Consider the following 20687-nt stretch of genomic DNA (forward strand, 5'->3'; position numbering starts at 1 on the left):
AGCTTGAGCTGTTTTGAAAAGAAGAATGAGTAAAAATGTCAGCCTCTAGATGTGCAAAGCTGGAGACATAAAGACTTGAGTAGTTAAAGTTGGTCCCAACTCAGGACAAAATGGCTCCTCCTCCATTTTGTATCAAGATGTCTGCCACTCATATGAGCAAATGTTTTTTGTCTATCTTCTCAACAGTGATCCCAAGACACACCCGTGGGTCCTTCCCTGGCTGCACTGTCATCTTCCTCTGTACCATACATGCTTCATCATACATTTTATGATGGACTTTTGAGCCACTTCCCCATAATGAAGTATCCTCTCTCCTTAATTTTACAGTATCTTGTTTTCGTGTAACAGAAGCTCACTGTTAACTCTAACTGCTATTAGATTGGACCAGGATTTCCATCCCTAGCTGTTCAGGGCCATCTCCCATAGCCATGAAACAAAACAAGCAGAGTGCCAGGGAGCTTCCTAGTAAAGCAAGGTTAATAACAGTGATGGCCGGCAATGTAATTGTGCTTACCAGAACATGTTGTGCTATTTCAGGCAAAACATTGAGAAGTGCATACAGTTATATGGAGTCAGTACCATGCCAGCACCAGATATAGATGAGTGAAAAAAAAAGAAAAAATGGTCTGTGGTGTTGGACACTGAAACTGTAATTTATTGCATATTAATTATTTCCTGCCCACAAGGGCTTACAATCTACAAGGGATGGGATAAGGATACAGTAAATGAGGGTAAAGCTGGTCATGGCGGGGGTTACTGTAGGTTGTGGCTTGTTTAAAGAGTTGAGTTTTCAGGTTTCTTTTGAAGGTTTCCGTTGTAGATGAGAGTCTGATATGTTGCAGTAGAGACTTCCAGAGTATCTTGGAGGTAATTGTGGGATGAGGAGAAAAAAGAAGAATAGAGAAGAAGGTCTTGTGAGGCTCAGAGATTGCATGTAGGAAGGTATTGGGAGATCAGGTCACAGATTTATGGAGGGGACAGGTTGTCACAGTAAATGTTTTGTATTGGATTCTCTGGACAATGGGGAGCCAGTGAAGGGACTGGCAGAGAGAAGAGACAGGAGAGTAATGGGGGAGTCGGGCAACAGAGTTGAGGATAGATTGGAGGGGTGCAAGAGTGTTAGAGGGGAAGCCATAGAGGAGAATGTTATAGTAGTCTAGACGGGAGATGATAAAGGCATGCACAAGCATTTCTGTACACTCTGGATAGAGGAATGTGTGGATCTAAGAGATCTTCTTGAGTTGGAAGTGGCAGGAGGTGGAAGGGCTCTGATAGGGTCAGAATATGGTATTGCAAAAAAAAAAAAATATATATATATATTGTGGGGATGTGCTCGTGGTAGGCTACGGTAGTGGCGGCAGTATTGAGGCAATCATAGACAGTCTTTGTGATACACTGTGACTTTATTCACACCAACGGCATAACAGGCAATGTGCAGACCACACAGGTGCATATTCACATAGTGCATAGAACAAAAGTCCTTCCATAGAAAATAAACAGCAGGTTTGAGTCACCTTGTTTTGGACAGACCACAGCAGTTCTGCAGGCTTCTAGGCTATCTGCCTTTGTCTCCCTCAGGCCAGAGCCCCTTCGGCTCGTAGCACCACAGGTCCCAGGGCTATCCTTCAATGTGTGCTGCGCCCAGACTCTCCTTCACCAGCACTCACTCTGTCTGTGGAAATCTCCAGCACAGCAAGACACACCCCACCCCCATCATCCAGCAGGCTGGGTTCTTAAAGGCCCAGCTCCACCAAAAACCTGGGCTGGCCGTGGGGAACAGGCACCCCCCCACTCTTTACCTGTTCCCAGTAAGAACCGGCCCGGACACGCTGCGCCAGCAGCATTCGCCGCTGTAACCGCAATGATCCGGTTCTTACTCCACCGAGGCCAGGACCTCTGGTGGCACGTATCGTCCGTCCATTATTATTCCGGGGACTCTCCTACATATCCCCCCCCTTTGTTCACCCCTGAGGGCTTGAACATACTGTTCAAGCCTGAGGGGGTGAACACATGCACAGCAGTGTACCCGGGACAGGGCATCTGCGTTCCCCTGTAAGCGGCCGGCCCTGTGCTCAACAGTGAACTTAAAGTTCTGGAGGGACAAGAACCACCTGGTAACCCGAGCGCTCCCCTCCTTAGCCCGACTCATCCACTGGAGAGGGGAGTGGTCGGTCACCAGACGGAACCTTCTCCCCAGAAGGTAATATCTGAGAGACTCGAGTGCCCACTTGATGGCGAGGCACTCTCTCTCCACAATGCTATATCGGGTTTCTGCTGGGGTAAGCTTGCGGCTTAGAAAAACCACGGGGTGCTCTTCCCCGTTGAGCTCTTGGGAAAGCACAGCCCCTAGTCCTACTCCCGAGGCATCTGTTTGAACTACAAACTCCCGCTTGAAGTCGGGCGTCACCAGAACTGGGGACTCACATAGGGCCGACTTCAAACGGGAGAACGCCTCCTCCTCCTTCTCCCCCCAGCGAACCATCACCGACTTTCTACCCTTCAAGAGGCCGGTTAACGGGGCTGCCAAGGTGGCAAAATGGGGAATGAACCTCATGTAGTACCCAATCAGGCCCAAAAATGACCGTACTTGCTTGGACGTACGAGGCCTGGGCCAATTCCGGATTGCTTCAACTTTATTTACTTGGGGCCTAATGACTCCGCGTCCAATCACATACCCCAAATAGCGAGCTTCCTCTAGTCCCACCGAGCATTTTTTTGGGTTGGCAGTTAACCCCGCCTTCCTTAGAGAATCTATCACTGCCTGAAGTTTTGACAAATGACCCTCCCAGTCTGGGCTAAACACGACTATATCATCCAGATACGCGGAGGTATACTGGTGATGGGGCTTGAGGACGACATCCATCAGACGCTGGAACGTAGCCGGAGCGCCATGCAACCCAAAAGGCAACACCCTATACTGAAAAAGCCCCTCCGGGGTGACAAAGGCCGTCTTCTCCTTTGCCGCCTCCGTCAGAGGTACCTGCCAGTAGCCCTTCGTGAGATCTAGGATCGAAAAATACCGGGCTTTTCCCAGCCGCTCTATCAACTCGTCTACCCGAGGCATGGGATAGGCGTCAAATTTTGATACCTCATTCAATTTCCTAAAATCATTACAGAACCGTAATGAACCATCCGGTTTGGGAATAAGGACAATCGGGCTAGCCCACTCGCTCTTTGACTCTTCTATGACCCCTAGACGTAGCATCGATCTTACCTCCTGCGAAATGGCCTGTCGCCGAGCCTCCGGTACTCGGTATGGTCTTAGGCGGACTTTCACCCGGGGCTCGGTGACAATGTCATGCTCGATCAAGGTGGTACGTCCAGGAAGGTCAGAGAATACGTCCCTATTCCGACTAACAAATTCTTTCACCTCTTGTGCTTGTTTGGTCGACAGTCCGTCCCCTATCGTCACCCCAGCGGCGTTCTCCGGAACACCTGGTGACCCCGGGTCACTCCCTGACAGTCCCGACAGAGGGCGGGCTGTCTGCAAACAAATTCTCTCTGTCTCTCCAAGGTTTTAGTAGATTCACATGATATACCTGTTCGGGCTTCCGCCTCCCTGGCTGGTATATCCTGTAATCAACTGGGCCCACCTTCTCCTTAACTTCATAGGGTCCTTGCCACCGGGCCAAGAATTTACTCTCGACCGTGGGCACGAGTACAAGAACTCGGTCCCCCGGGTGAAATGTCCTTACCCGGGCGGTTCGGTTATATACCCGACTCTGGGCCAGTTGTGCCGCTTCCATGTGCTCACGGACGATCGGCAACACGACCCCTATTCGGTCCTGCATTTTTCCTATGTGCTCTATCACACTTTTATGAGGCGTAGGCTGTTGCTCCCATGCTTCCTTAGCGATATCCAGTAGCCCACGGGGATGTCGCCCATATAACAACTCAAAGGGCGAGAACCCCGTGGACGCCTGGGGCACCTCCCGTACCGCAAACAAAACATAGGGCAACAGTAAGTCCCAATCCCTCCCGTCCTTAGCCACGACTCTTTTTAGCATGGACTTCAGGGTCTTATTAAACCGTTCTACTAACCCATCGGTTTGGGGATGGTAGACGGACGTGTGCAGGTGTTTAATATTTAATAGCTTACACAATTCCTTTGTTATTTTGGACATAAAGGGTGTCCCCTGGTCCGTCAGAATCTCCTTTGGTATCCCCACCCGGGCAAACATACTCATGAGCTCTTTAGCTATTACCTTGGCCGACGTATGGCGCAATGGGACCGCCTCCGGATAGCGAGTGGCATAGTCTAACACTACCAGGATGTGTTGGTGACCTCGGGCTGACTTAATAATGGGGCCTACCAGATCCATGGCGATCCTTTCGAAGGGCACCTCTATAATGGGCATAGGTACCAGTGGACTGCGATAGTGAGGTTGGGGGCTAGTCAGCTGACACACTGGACAGGACTGACAGAACCTCCGGACTTCCTCATATATCCCAGGCCAATAGAACCGTTGTAGAATTCGCTCCAGCGTTTTCTTAACCCCCAGATGACCACCCAACACATGCGCATGCGCTAAATCCAAGACCATTCGCCGGTAAGGCTGGGGCACCACCAGTTGTTCCACCACCTCCTGCCTCACCTTGTCTACCCTATATAACAGGTCCTGGTTATAGGCCAGGTGAGGAAATACGGTATCGGCGCCGGGACGCTGGGCAACACCATTAACCACCAACACACCTTCTCTAGCCCGCAATAACGTCGAATCCTGGAGCTGTGCGGTCCCGAAGGTTTCTCGGGGTACCTCCAGATCCAGGATGGACGAACTTTCTACTGTCTCACCCGCCAATACTTCTAGGGGAAACCGGTCAGGGTTACACTCTACCTCCTCTACGGTGACCCCTACAGCTGGGGTCCCTGCCTCGGGGTCCTCGGGCTCGGGACCTGGACATTTTCCTTCCCTATAGGTAGGCAACCCGTTCCTCCACAAAGTCCAGAACAGGGGAAAGTCCCTCCCCAATATTGCGGCATAAGGGAGCCGTCTCCCCACCCCGACGACATGTGGTACCTCCTTTCCACACACTGCCAGGGTAACCTTAGTGGTGGGATACTCCCTGCGATCCCCATGTATACAGACAATGGTAAGGGTTCGCCTTTCTGGGAGTTTTTCCGTTACCAGCGACTCATGGACCAGAGTTACCAGGCTCCCAGAGTCCAGCAGGGCCTGCACGGAGTGTCCATTAACAACGACATCACACACCGGAGGGTTGTCCGCCGCCAGCAGGGGGTCAGCTATATACACCGGTTGGGCATAAAAAGAGGACCGGCGAGCAAACCCGCAGTCCATGGGTTCGGATGCCCTAGGGCAGTTGGATGCGACATGTCCCCAGTCCTGACAATGCCAACATCTGATCCTCGCAGCCTCCCTCCTCCCCAGGGTATTCCTCCCACGGACTGGAGATCCACTCCCCTCCTTATGTGGTGGGATCCCTTTTTCAGGATCCCGGGTCGGCAGCGGGGGCTGACGTGACTTCGGTAGTACCGCTGAGTCCCGCCCCAAATCCTGAGTGGCCATATACCTCTCCACCAGGCTAACCAGTTGTTCCAGGTTGCCTGGATCGCCTTGTCCCACCCAGCACTGTATGGCTCTCGGGAGGGTACGCACGAACCTGTCGACCACGACCCTTTCAACCATCTGAGAAGGGCTCAATATCTCAGGCTGAAGCCATTTTTTTGCTAGGTGAAGTAAGTCATAGGCTTGTGACCGGGCGGGTCGGGACTCGGCAAACACCCACTGATACACCCTGTGCGCTCGCACATAGGTGTTTACCCCCAACCTGGCCAACACCTCAGCTTTTAGCCTCTCATAGTCCTTGGCCTCATCGCAGCTGAGGTCAAAATAGGCCTTTTGTGCGTCCCCCACCAGAAAAGGCGCCACCACCTCGGCCCACTGCTCCAACGGCAGCCTCTCTTGCTCCGCGGTTCTTTCGAATACCATCAGGAATGCCTCTATATCATCTCCCGGACCCATTTTCCTCAGGGCGGATCGGACTTTGTCCCTGGCGGTAGACACAGTCGGGGTTGTCGCAGTTAAAACTCCTTGCAGGGATGTTCGCACCGACTCTTGCATGGCTACCAGCTGCTGCATTAGGAGAGTGTTTGTTTGCTGCTGTGCACACATAGCCTCCTCATGTCTTTTTTGCTGTAGCTCATTACTTTCCCTCTGAGCCTGCAATGCCTGTTGCTGCTGTACATTACTCTGAATCAGGTGCTTAATGGCCTCCTCCATCTTGTCAGGAACCATAAAACTTGCAGGCCTGATATATGACATGCAGTCCAACACAACTTTTGCCTCAGGCCTGCCTCACTGCAGGAATGCCCGCTCCAAGCCACCAATTGTGGGGATGTGCTCGTGGTAGGCTACGGTAGCGGCGGCAGTATTGAGGCAATCATAGACAGTCTTTGTGATACACTGTGACTTTATTCACACCAACGGCATAACAGGCAATGTGCAGACCACACAGGTGTATATTCACATAGTGCATAGAACAAAAGTCCTTCCATAGAAAATAAACAGCAGGTTTGAGTCACCTTGTTTTGGACAGACCACAGCAGTTCTGCAGGCTTCTAGGCTATCTGCCTTTGTCTCCCTCAGGCCAGAGCCCCTTCGGCTCGTAGCACCACAGGTCCCAGGGCTATCCTTCAATGTGTGCTGCGCCCAGACTCTCCTTCACCAGCACTCACTCTGTCTGTGGAAATCTCCAGCACAGCAAGACACACCCCACCCCCATCATCCACAGGCTGGGTTCTTAAAGGCCCAGCTTCACCAAAAACCTGGGCTGGCCGTGGGGAACAGGCACCCCCCCACTCTTTACCTGTTCCCAGTAAGAACCGGCCCGGACACGCTGCGCCAGCAGCATTCGCCGCTGTAACCGCAATGATCCGGTTCTTACTCCACCGAGGCCAGGACCTCTGGTGGCACGTATCGTCCGTCCATTATTATTCCGGGGACTCTCCTACAATATATATATATATATATATTTTTTTTTAAGTTTTTACACTATAAACTATAAAAATTGGTGTAGCTGAAATCATACTGACAGAATGGTCAGTTTTATAGCATATCCAACACCATATAAACTAAATCCATAAAACTATGGTGGAATTGTGTTTTACTCCCAATTTTACCCATTTGGAATTTTTATTTTAGTGTCCCACTAAATCACATGCAAAATTAAATGGAGCCATTGGAAACTTCATGAATTGGCCCAGTCCTTAAAGAAGACCTTTCATGGGTCCAAACATTATAAACTAAGTATCAGGATACATAGGGCAGTGTTTCCCAACCAGCGTGCCTCCAGCTGTTGCAAAACTACACCTCCCAGCATGCCCGTACAGCTAAAGGCTGTCTGGGCATGCTGGGAGTTGTAGTTTTGCAAAAGCTGGAGGCACGCTGGTTGGGAAACACTGACATAGAGGATAGTGCATGGATCTAACTGCAATTACTATTTTTCCTGGGCGCTGCTTCGTTCGCCCGCTGTGGCCCCAGTTGTATTTCCCCGCCTGGTATGTTAATTAATAGCATCAGAGCAATGAGGAGGAGACTTAGTCTTTCTCTGTGGGCGTCTCCTTCTCCTCTGGCTGTAGCGCTGTCCAATCACAGCGAAGAGCATCACAGCCAGAAAAAAAAACTCACCTCCCTGGCTGTGACACTCTCTGCTGCAATTGGACAGCGCTACAGCCAGGGGAGAAGGGGACGCCCACGGAGAAAGAATCAGTCTCCTTCTCATTGCTCCAATACTATTCATTAGCATACCAGGTGGGAGAATACAACGGGGGCCACAGCAGTCGAATGGAGCAGCGCCCAGGAAAAATAGCAAGTGCAGTTAGATCCCTGCACTATCCCATACATATCCTGATACTTAGTTTATAATGTTTGGACCCATGAAATGTCCTCTTTAAAGGGGTTGTCTCACTTCAGCAAATTACATTTATAATGTAGAGAAAGTTAATACAAGGCTCTTACTAATACATTGTTATTGTCCATATTGCTTCCTTTGCTGGTTGGATTCATTCTTCCATCACATTATACACTGTTTGTCTCCATGGTTACAGACCACCCTGCAATCCAGCAGCGGCGGTCATGATTGCACAATATGGGAAAAAGCGCAGGCCCCTTGGGTGTCTGGGACTGCAGGAGTACATACAGTCCAGCGCTTTTTTCTTTTGCTGCATTGCAGGGTGGTCGTGACCATGGAAAAAAGCATTGCATCATTTGATGGAAAAATTTATCTAGCCAGCAAAGGAGGCAATATGGACAATCGCAAGAGATAAGACAACTTTTCTAAGGGTTAATTAAAGGGGTTTTCTGGAAGTACAATATTGATCTCTAAACCTTGGGGGTCAAACTGCCAGGAGTCCCTGACAATCAGCTGTTTGAAGAAGACGGGACACCAGTAACGTCATGTTAAGCAGTCACACAGCCATTTAAGTTAATAAGCCCTGAGCTGCAATACTGTTATACAATGTATGATATGCTGTGAGGAGGCCGCAGTCTGTTCCAGAGCATCATGGCCTCTCTAGACAGGTTATCCCACTGGTCAGACATGGTGACCTATCCAGAAGGTGACTTGCAAATGATACGTAGTTTATTAAACAGATTCCCTGCAATACATGACTATTTTAGGCCTTTATGGCTTTCATCTGATACTGGAAAAGGCAATAGAGTTAATTGTCGTTAATAATAGTGATGAGCGGCATATTCGTTTTAGCGATATTTCATTAATTTTGTGCATAATATTTGCAATAAATTTGCGAATTCTATAATTCAGGATCTCCAGTCATTATTTTTGCAGTCGTCAATTGTCACTAATGATGCACATATTTTTTGCGCAATACATGCAACTTCACATTTTATCAGGTCTGAGTAGATATTACTGATTGGTGCACTAAGTATTGTTGTGACATCACAGCACTATGTCTGTAGCATGTATGTATGGACAGCAGAACCTATCACACTACCTAACACCCTGCACTGGAACCTCTCAGCTACACTATATTACTATCTAACCTACACTGACTATCTCCCGCTATCTGTATCATATACAGGTCCTTCTAAAAAAATTAGCATATTGTGATAAAGTTCATTATTTTCTGTAATGTATTGATAAACATTAGACTTTCATATATTTTAGATTCATTACACACAACTGAAGTAGTTCAAGCCTTTTATTGTTTTAATATTGATGATTTTGGCATACAGCTCATGAAAACCCACATTTCCTATCTCAAAAAATTAGCATATTTCATCCGACCAATAAAAGAAAAGTGTTTTTAATACAAAAAAAGTCAACCTTCAAATAATTATGTTCAGTTATGCACTCAATACTTGGTCGGGAATCCTTTTGCAGAAATCACTGCTTCAATGCGGGCTGGCATGGAGGCAATCAGCCTGTGGCACTGCTGAGGTGTTATGGAGGCCCAGGATGCTTCGATAGCAGACTTAAGCTCATCCAGAGTGTTGGGTCTTGGGTCTCCCAACTTTCTCTTCCCAATATCCCACAGATTCTCTATGGGGTTCAGGTCAGGAGAGTTGGCAGGCCAATTGAGCACAGTAATACCATGGTCAGTAAACCATTTACCAGTGGTTTTGGCACCGTGAGCAGGGGCCAGGTCGTGCTGAAAAATGAAATCTTCATCTCCATAAAGCTTTTCAGCAGATGGAAGCATGAAGTGCTCCAAAATCTCCTGATAGCTAGCTGCATTGACCCTGCACTTGATAAAACACAGTGGACCAACACCAGCAGCTGACATGGCACCCCAGACCATCACTGACTGTGGGTACTTGACACTGGACTTCAGGCATTTTGGCATTTCCCTCTCCCCAGTCTTCCTCCAGACTCTGGCACCTTGATTTCCGAATGACATGCAACAGTCCAGTGCTGCTTCTCTGTAGCCCAGGTCAGGCGCTTCTGCCGCTGTTTCTGGTTCAAAAGTGGCTTGACCTGGGGAATGCGGCACCTGTAGCCCATTTCCTGCACACGCCTGTACACGGTGGCTCTGGATGTTTCTACTCCAGACTCAGTCCACTGCTTCCGCAGGTCCCCCAAGGTCTGGAATCGATCCTTCTCCACAATCTTCCTCAGGGTCCGGTCACCTCTTCTCGTTGTGCAGCGTTTTCTGCCACACTTTTTCCTTCCCACAGACTTCCCACTGAGGTGCCTTGATACAGCACTCTGGGAACAGCCTATTCGTTCAGAAATTTCTTTCTGTGTCTTACCCTCTTGCTTGAGGGTGTCAATGATGGCCTTCTGGACAGCAGTCAGGTCGGCAGTCTTACCCATGATTGCGGTTTTGAGTAATGAACCAGGCTGGGAGTTTTTAAAAGCCTCAGGAATCTTTTGCAGGTGTTTAGAGTTAATTAGTTGATTCAGATGATTAGGTTAATAGCTCGTTTAGAGAACCTTTTCATGATATGCTAATTTTTTTTAGATAGGAATTTGGGGTTTTCATGAGCTGTATGCCAAAATCATCAATATTAAAACAATAAAAGGCTTGAACTACTTCAGTTGGTGTGTAATGAATCTAAAATATATGAAAGTCTAATGTTTATCAGTACATTACAGAAAATAATGAACTTTATCACAATATGCTAATTTTTTTAGAAGGACCTGTATATGAGCTAATTATCTCATGTAATTGGATAAGGTATAGGATCCAGATGAAAGCACAGAGCACAGTAATGACACTGCTCTCTCTCTCTCAGAACTGCAAAAAAAAAACTGCAGAAAATGGCTGCTGGGGGGTTTCTTATATAGTAAGGGGTAGGAAACTTTCCGATTGGTTGCTAGGGATGTTGCTAAGCTCTGACAAAGATATTGCAGCCTTCTCATTGGGCACAAGCAAGAAGCAGTGGTACTGACAAAAAAAAAAAATATAGAATATTTGTGATTACGAAGATATAGCACTATATTCTACATCTTCACAAATTCTCGAAGTGCCAATATTCGCAATAAAAATTTGCGATTAGAATATTTGCGATCAACACTAGTTAATAAATGTATTCATGATCATCAGAAAGAGTTACAACAAAATTTACACATAGGGAAAACATAATTATGAGTATAGGGATCAGCAACCTCCGACACTCCAGCTGTTCTGAAACGACAACTCACGGCATGCTCCATTCACTTTTATTAGAATTGCAAAAGCAGCCAAGCCAGTTTGTATGATGGCAATTGTAGTTTCACAGCAGCTGGTTGCTGACCCCTGGACTATTACATTGATGCAAGCAGTTACATAAATATATACAATTGCATCATATTATATAAGGAAGACATATGTCCCCTTTCTGGTGGCAGATCACCTGATCCCTGTATGAAGGAGGACAAGAAGGAGACAGAATAATCAGGACAAGGGTAGTGAGTCTTTGAACTTATACTGGATGTCTATCTTGAGGATAGGCCATCAATATTGTACACCCAAAAGCCCTTTTAAAGAATGTACTATAAATAATAAAGAGTTTCAGGCTGAGAAAGATGGTCTAGGTTTATATGCAAAAAGTATTAGTTTGTATTGCAGCACAACAGATATTGCAGACAGTTGACTCTTGAATATTTATTGTATCAGAGAAAAAGCAAAACTTAAAAAATTGTTGACATTAAACATTCAAAAGAATGGAGTACGAACACATTTCGAGAACATTCAAGGAGGATTTAGCAAACTGGAGTAAAATAGAACTGGCCTAGTTGTCCATAGCAACCAATCAGATTCCAATCGGATTGGAAGCTAGTTCTACTTTGCACCAGTATGAAACCCCCCCCCCCCTCCAAGAGTGCTATTTATAAGATTAACTGAAAAAAATCATTGGAAATAACTGCATCCCTTTCAGAATTAGAGAGAATCCAGCGAGAACAGCAAGGACATTTTAGTTTACGTTTTTCAAACCTGTAGCTCTCCATACACAAAAGGCTTTACAGACTCCTGTCTGAAAAACATTGAATTTGACTGTGTGCCTCAGTTATTGAAGCCAGATGCATCTTGTCTGCTAGAGAACACCTGGGTGTTACTGAAAATGCTATTATAATGACAAGAAGAATAAATACATTGTCATTAGCGTTATATATACTTCTTTCTTTGCTTGCCTATTTTCTAATGATAGAGAAAGTAATATAATAATGGAAAATAACCTCGGGGTGTACTCCATCTCTCTGCTTCTCGCATCGCTGAGTTTGCCCATGTTCAGGCAGGGATGGAAGCCATTTTAGCTGTCAGGTCAGATGATGTGGTGAGGAGCTCAAGGCTTAAGCGTCGTCCACCATTCTCTGCTGACTCCGCTTATATAATAAAAACCACCCAAAAATGACCCCATTCTAGAAACTACACCCCTTAAGCTATTCAAAACTGATTTTACAAACATTGTTAACCCCCTTTAGGTGTTCCACAAGAGTTAATGGCAAATGGCAAATTGTTTGCCAAATTTACAATTTTAATACATTTTTTCCAGTAACAAAACAAGGGTTAACAGCCAAACAAAACTCAATATTTATTGCCCTGATTCTGTAGTTTGCAGAAACACCCCATATGTGGCCATAAACTACTGTAAGGGCACACAGTAGGGCATAGAAGCAAAGGTGCGCCATATGGTTTTTGAAAGGTAGATTTTTAGGGTACATATGATTTTTGGTTGCTCTGTATTACAGTTTTGTGAGGCAAAGTTACCAACAATTGAAATTCTGAAATTTCATCTCCATTTGCCATTAACTGTTGAGGAACACCTAAAGGGTTAATAAAGTTTTTAAAATCAGATTTAAATACCTTGAGGGGTGTAGTTTCTTAGATGGGGTCACTTTTAGGGAGTTTCTACTCTAGGGGCTTATCAGGGGGGCTTCAAAAGTGACATGTGTCAATAAAAAAAGCCATCAAAATCAGCCTTTCAGAAACCATGTCGGTCCTTGCCTTTTGCATCCCTGCCTTTTAGTGATACAGCAGTTTACGACCACAAATGTGGCATTTCTGTATTTATTATGTAAGGGTAATAAATATTAAGTTTTGTTTGGTTGTTAACACTTGCTTTGTTACCGGAAAAAAATGATTTTAAAGGAAAAGTGCCGAAAATAGCTGTTTTGGCACAGTTTAAATTTTTTTTGGGGGGTCCGTGTTAATCTGGGGGGTTAGGTCATGGGGTATTTTTATAGAGGAGATTATTACCGACGTGACAATACATAATTTGTATACTTTTTTCAAATTATTTTAGTTTTATAAACTTTTTGAAAAATTTTTTTTTGGGTGTCTCAAGTCTGAGAACCATAGTTTTTTTATAATCAGATTGTCAGTGACTAAATTGGGATATAAATTTAGTACTCCATGGATGTGTGGTACTCCCTAAAGCAACCAATAATGCAGAGGCCCGGATGATCGGGGCACGTGTCACATTGAGTAGTGGTGTCCTTCCGTATCCTCCTCCTGTGACACACTCTGCACCTTTTTGGGGTCTGTCCCTTCTTTCCAGTATGGGGGACCACACCTGGAAAGTGTTGCCAGGGAAGATCTGGGCGCCTCCAGTTCCCGAGGTACTTCGGCCTGCTCTTTCCCGGTCAGAAAAGATCAGGACCTTGAGGATTGCCTCATAGAAATGAAGAAATGTCCCTGTGTTGCCAACGCTCCAGGACAGCACAAAAGAGTTGTACAAGGCAACCTGTACCAAGTAGACCGCAACTTTTTTGTACCATGCCGGGGTTTTGCGCATGGCATTATATGGCTTGAGGAGTTGATCAGAGAGATCAACTTCTCCCATATACTGATTGTAGTCGATGATACAATCGGGCTTGAGGACCGTTGCCGCGGTACCTCGCACAGGGACAGGGGTGATGCCGTTACCATGAATTGTGGACAGTACAAGGACATCCCTCTTGTCCTTATATCTAACCAGCAACAGGTTTCCAGTGGTAAGGGCACGGGTATCACCCCTGGGGATAGGTACCTGGAGGGGGTGGGCAGGGCTGTTGTATTGATGTTTTTGCACAGTCCCACAAGCGGACGTGGATCTGGCGGCGAGGGACTGGAACAAGGGGATACTAGTATAAAAGTTATCCACGTACAGGTGGTAACCCTTATATAGCAGTGGGTGCATAAGGTCCCACACAAGTTTCCCGCTAACACCCAGAGTGGGGGGACATTCTGGGGGTTGAATACGGGAATATCGCCCCTCATACACACAAAACTTGTAAGTGTACCCTGAGGTACTCTCACAAAGTTTGTACAGATTCACGCCATACCTCACCCACTTTGAGGGAACATACTGGCAGAAAATGAGTCTCCCCTTGAACGCAATGAGAGACTCATTCACCGCGACCTCCCTTCCAGATACATAGGCCTGTACAAATTCGGCCCCAAGTTATTGATGACCGGCCTGATTTTGTACAGGCGGTCATAGGCAGGATCACCTTGGGGGGGACATGCTGCATTATCTGAATAATGCAGGCATTTCCAGATGGCCTCAAACAGGGAGCGTGTCATGGTCGTACTGTAAAGTGGGGTCTGCTAGAGGACGTCCCCACTCCAGTAATGCCTGACACTAGGTTTCTCGACTAAGCCCATATGCAGCACGAGGCCCCAAAATGTCCTCATCTCGGCTGCACTGACCGGCATCCAGCCACCGGGCCTAGCCAAAATGGAGCCCGGGTGTTGAGCAACGAACTGTTGGGCGTACAGGTTCGTCCGCTCCACCATTAGATTTACCAGTTGGTCACTGAAAAAATGACAAAAAAAGTCATATTCAGTGAAGCCCACTGTGGAAATCTGGATTCCTGTTGGCCTACAAAATCAGGAATCACGGGCTCAAATCGCTCTGGGGTACACCAGACAAGTTCACCGGCAGAATGCTCCAGTGGATTTAACTGGTGGGCTGGAAAACTAGTACGAGCCCCAGAGCTGCTCATACTAGGGTGGGCCACGGTGTCCCTATCATGGCGGTCCCCTTGCTCCGCCTGGCGACATCTCCGCTGCCTTGGGGGCTCATCATCATCGCTAGATGATGAGGAGGAAGCGGATTACAACAGGAATGTGGGGTCATCCTCATCCTCACTGGGACTCTCGGACTCGGAGGCAAGCTGGGCGTATGCCTCCTCGGCCGAGAACATCCGGCAGGCCATAGGGGAGTGTGTGTCTGCGTGTGTGTGTGCGTGCATGTAAATATTTATTCAGTGTGGGTGTGTGGGGGGGCACGGGTGTTCTCTTACTTATCCCTAAAACTAACAGGAAAAAAAAGACTAACTAAAAAAAGGCAAAAAATGTGAAAAAATAAATTTAAAGAATTTCTAAACCGCTGATCAACCGTCCGAAGTTGATCAGCGGTGGGGTGTGCAATGCGCTAACAGTGGCCAGGCGCTAAGAGTGCCGGCCACAGTCAGCAAACCAAAGCGGCAGCACTCCTGGGGGGTCTAGGGTCACACAGCTGTGCTGTGGACCCCAGACGCCCTATTTAGGGTGATGCAATCAAAGTAGTTTTTTTTTCACTAACTTTCCCTTTTATATCCCTGCCTAGCCCAAACTTTCCCTAGCATTTCCCTAATTACCTGGCTGATCAGATGGGCAGTGCTGGGGCACAAATCGTGTGCTGGGGCAAGGATGGGTTCTGGGGTACAGATGGGGTGATGCTGGTTGAGATCCACATGTGCAGGCAGTGCTCCTCTCTCCCCTGCTCCCTGGACACAAATGGAGGAGGAGAGGAGCGCTGCCAAGATTTGAACCTCCCACCGCCCGCCCACCTACCAATCAGAGGTGATCCTGAGAGGTGATGTCACCATCACCTCTCAGGATTGCAGGATGGTAATTGGTGGTGTAAAATCACACCACCGATCAACATCCTGTTCCGGGTTATCGGGTCCTCAGAGACCTGAATAACCAGGAAACGCAGAAAACCGCAGGTCTGAATTGACCTGCGGTTTGCTGCGATCGCCGACATGGGGGGGGGGGGGTCACAGGACTCCCCGACGCATCTAGCCAAGGTGCCTTCTCAATGATTTGAGCAGGCACCGGGTTCCGATCACCGCCCGCCGTTGATTGGAACTATACATGACGTATCGGTACGTCATTTGTCCTTAACTACCAGGACAACATGCCATACCGGTATGTCATGTGTCCTGAAGAGGTTAAAAGTAGAGAAATTCAAATTTAGAAAATGAATGTGAATTTTTCAACATTTTTGGTAAATTTTAGATTTTTTATAAATAAAGGAAAATGATATTGACTTAAATATAGCACTGTCATGATGTACAATGTGTCATGAGAAAAAGGCCTCAGAATGGCCTGGATAAGTAAAAGTGTTCAAAAGTTATTTCCACATAATGTAACATATTGCAAAAAAATGGCCTGGGCAGGAAGGTGAAAACTGGCCCGGGCAGAAAGGGTTAAACAAATTATAATAGAACAATGCAAAAACACAAGGTTGTGCTAACTGAACCCCCCACATTATAATAGAAAAATGTTCACTGTCGCTGTCCCTACATATTTGCACCAGCAGGCTCGGACTGGCCCACAGGGGAAGAGGTGAATCCCCCTGAGCAAGGTGGGACCCTAGTCCCTAGTGTTTAGTCGCACATGGCACAGTAGACTGACATATAGATAGGTTGGCTGAAATGCTATACAGTACATTGCCCATTTCTATATAAAAAACTGGGTAGTGTGAGCAGGTAGTATATGCAGGTAGCTTTACAGTGGGCCCCCAGAATGAATTTTATTGGTGTGCCCTAGGTACCCCAGTCTGACACTGAGCACCAGGATCTGATTGTGACTACTACCTGTAGCTACATCTAATCTGATTTACTGTACTTTGCAGTAGAGATGAGCAAACTTTTAAACATTTGTTTCTTTTCTGGTTCGCCAATTTTCTTAAAAAAATTGTGTTACGAATCAATTCTATCTAAACCAACAAGAGAGAGAAAAATTGAGACAGAGAATATATGCAAATTTGCATATCTTAATTTTTCTAGCATTAGGCTACTTTCACATCTACGTTCTCCTTTTCATTCTTTTGCTCTATTATAGGACTAGAAATACGGACATGACGGATTCGGCACATAACTAAGCCAAAAGGAGCCTACAGACCCTATAGACTATAATTGAACTTATTAGGTTTCTAATCAGGGGAAATTTTTTGTAGCAGAGACAAAAGTCGTGCATGCAGGACTTTTGTCTCCTCTACAAAATCGATCCCCTGAACGGAAACCTAGCAGACCCTATTAGAGTCTATGGGGTCCGTGGGCTCCACTCAGCTCAGCTATGTGCAGAATCCGTCCTTTCTGTTTTTTTTCTCTAATAATGGAGCAGAAGAATGGAAAGGAGAATGCAGATATGAAAGCAGCCTAAGATAGGATATCCCCTCTTTCTGTTTTTATTAAGCAAGATAATTTGCATACCTCTGAGTTTCTGGGAAAGATATCAAAATTAGCTTTGTTTCCAAAACAGTAAATAATCTAATCTTTTCTCATGCATTGCCTGGCTTACAATACTGCGCATACTTACTCTGCATACTAGACACTCTCCATAATGAGAAACAGTATTCCCCAGAAAACGCATATACATTGTTGAGAAGCACAGCGTAACTTTCTAAGTTCTCTCTTGATTTGCTCATCCTTACTTTGCAGGCATATTGATAATTAGGGTTATTTTCTCCACTGGTTGTTAACTCTGTATGTTGTATTTGTTTGTTATTTCCCTTACCTTCACTTTTGTATATCTGACCTTTTTCCTAATATTTTGAAAAAAGAGCAAGCATATCAAATAAATGTGTGTCCAGAAACTTTGACACGGTCCATTGACATTTCCCGTGGACCTCCACATCGCTGAATTAAACATAATTACAAGACTTTGTGACATCTCAGCATGTCAAAATAAGTTTCGGATCTTTATTACATTTTTACTAAGGTAGCAGTTCAGATTTGCACAGGTTCTATTCAATCAAAGGTTTTAAAATGGTAGCAAGCTGCTTTCCAGATAGATTAAAATTGCTTTTGACTTCATGCTTGAGGTAGACTAATTCATCGTCCCTGCTCTTTCTTGTCTGTATTTTCGGCAGTGATTTTATGCTATGAATACAACCTGGGATAAGCACGGCTCTCTCCTAAATATATTTTATACATGTATACAATGCACAAAGAAATACACCCTTCTTCCATTCTTCTATAGCACTCATAGAAAACACATTTACATAATCATAAAAATAATAATGATTATCTTACTTATCAGATCTTACATTGCTACTGGCTAAATACAGGTCTGTAAAAAACTAAAGGAAACATTGCAATGTTTTCAAAATCCCATTCATGCCTTGTAGATGGTATGGATATGCTGCAGAAAGCTGGATGATAATGTTCCATGATCAAATCTACTGTATATAAAATATACAATATAATCAAGTCAATATGAGTATGGTAAAGATTTTTCTATGGATCTAAATGTGTTGCAGAACATAGCCCCCAAACATTCCACAAAAAGTGGGAAAAAAGCCACGTGGTTCCAAAGAATTAGTCTGCGGCTGTCACATATTTGACAAATGAAGACCATACTGTATAGGCAGTCTAAATTCTTAATGGTTGCACGGCACCTTCAGTACTGCACAGCAATTAAGAATTCAGATTGCCTATATAGTATGGTCCGCTTTAGTTAAATACCAAGCAGCTGCGGTCTAATTGGCTGTGCAGTTCTTGACCACAGTTGGCCGCGAAACGACCAGATTACAACCGTGCCATGTGGATGTACCCTAAGAATTGCAACTGCATAGTGTCTATAGGAAATAAAACTAGAGCCAATCTTTTAGCTCATATGATCTCAACCTGTGAAACAGTCATATCTCTAAGTTGTACAGTACTTGCACTCTTCACATAATGTGCTTTCAATGGGTGCAACCCACTACATGATTATAGGCTTGTTTGCATTTTAATGAACAGTCCCCTCTAAATAACTTACTGCTCCATCAGCGCATGCAGAGTCAGTAGATCACGAGTACATCACCCTTAGCCTATTCAGTATAAACTAAAAACCTTGTCTGGCACCTTCACATTTGTGGATTGTTCTCTATTTCCCAAGAGGAAGAGATAAGTTGGAGAAGTGACCACTCATGCGACTCTCAAAATTATAGTCTATGTGGATTCTACACTTGGCTGTTCCTTGGATGTGTGACACCATGTCTCTGCTTTTTTGAGTACCGAGTAGAGAGCAGGTGGCTATTATTTTCTCAATAGATCTCAAAACTTAAATCCCAGTGTAAGGCCTCCTGCACACGACCGTTTTTTTTTCCCCATTTACTGGCCGTTTTTTGCGTTCCGTATACGGAACCATTCATTTCAATGGTTCCGCAAAAAAAACGGAATGTGTTCCGTATGCATTCCGTTTCCGTATTTCCGTTTTTCCGTTCCGTTGAAAGATATAGCTTGTCCTATATTTGGCCGTAAATCACGGGTCGTGGCTCCATTCAAGTCAAGTCAATGGATCCGCAAAAAAACCGGAACACATACGGAAATGCATCCGTATGTCTTCCGTTTCCGTTCCGTTTTTTCTGAACCATATATTGAAAATGTTATGGCCAGCCCAATTTTTTCTATGCAATTACTGTATACTGTACATGGCATATGGAAAAACGGAAAGGAAAAACGGAAAGGAAAAACGGAAACACAACGGAAACAAAAAGTGAAAAACGGATTGCAAAACACTGAAAAAGCCATACGGTCGTGTGCAATAGGCCTAAGGGAGTCTGTGGTTCCGGTTCCCTTGTGGGCAGTGACGGTGAAGTGTCCGCGTGGGCGCCAGAGGGGAGGGCCTCGGGGATCTCAGAGGCAGAGTTGCTGATGGCAATACGTCGTGCCTCCGGTGTCTCCTGCGGGTTCCTTTCCGGCATCCATTCTGGCTCGATCCCGTTCCCGCGCCGAGTCTGTTGGGCATCCGCGTGCACGCCCAAGGGGTGATTTGCAAAGGAATGCGCAGCCGAGTGTGCGTGCTTCTTATGCGCTACGTCGGCCACTGGCAGGTAAAGCCTCTGTGCACAAATTTAAAGTTGATTAGGGATTTGCTGCACAGGTGCTATTGAGTAGGATCATTGCATGACCTATGAGGTTCTGACAAGCAGCACTCTGTGATTGGCCAACAGGTGTTTAAAAGGTGATCTCCCTGGCTGACCAGTGCTCACTGTTGTCTCTACAACCTGGGAGTATGCTGGTTCAGATTCACTAAGTTTGTTCCATGCATGAACTCTGTGTGTCTCCATCTAGTGAATGCTTCTGGAAACCTCGTCTTTGCCCTACAGTTGCACTGTGTGTGGCCTTGGATCAGACCTTGGATACTTCACTGTCTCATCCTTAGGTACCTGGTTTCATGGACTCTTGTGTATGAACTTTAGCCTGGTCTGGTATTCTCAGATGTTTTCCCACAGAGGTTATTATATGGACTACGTTATTTCTTTCTGATTTGTGGCTTGGACTTTACTGCTGTGTTTTCAATAAATCCACGTTTGTTCAGATCTTTGCCTGGATGCTTGGGGTTCTGCAGCATTACCCCCAGCTTGCTAGACATTCATGACATAAACTCATTAGAAATACCATTTTCAGTTTTATTGTAACCCTTGGGAGTGATTCGACTTAACAGTGTCACTTGAACCAAAATATGATGTAGGTGAAGGTCACCATAGTTTTAAGAAAGAGGAAAGTTACTTATTTGTGTGTTCCTCAATCTAGTATAGAGT

This window comes from Bufo gargarizans, chromosome 2 (assembly GCF_014858855.1).
Source record: "Bufo gargarizans isolate SCDJY-AF-19 chromosome 2, ASM1485885v1, whole genome shotgun sequence".
Classification (NCBI taxonomy): Eukaryota; Metazoa; Chordata; class Amphibia; order Anura; family Bufonidae; genus Bufo; species Bufo gargarizans.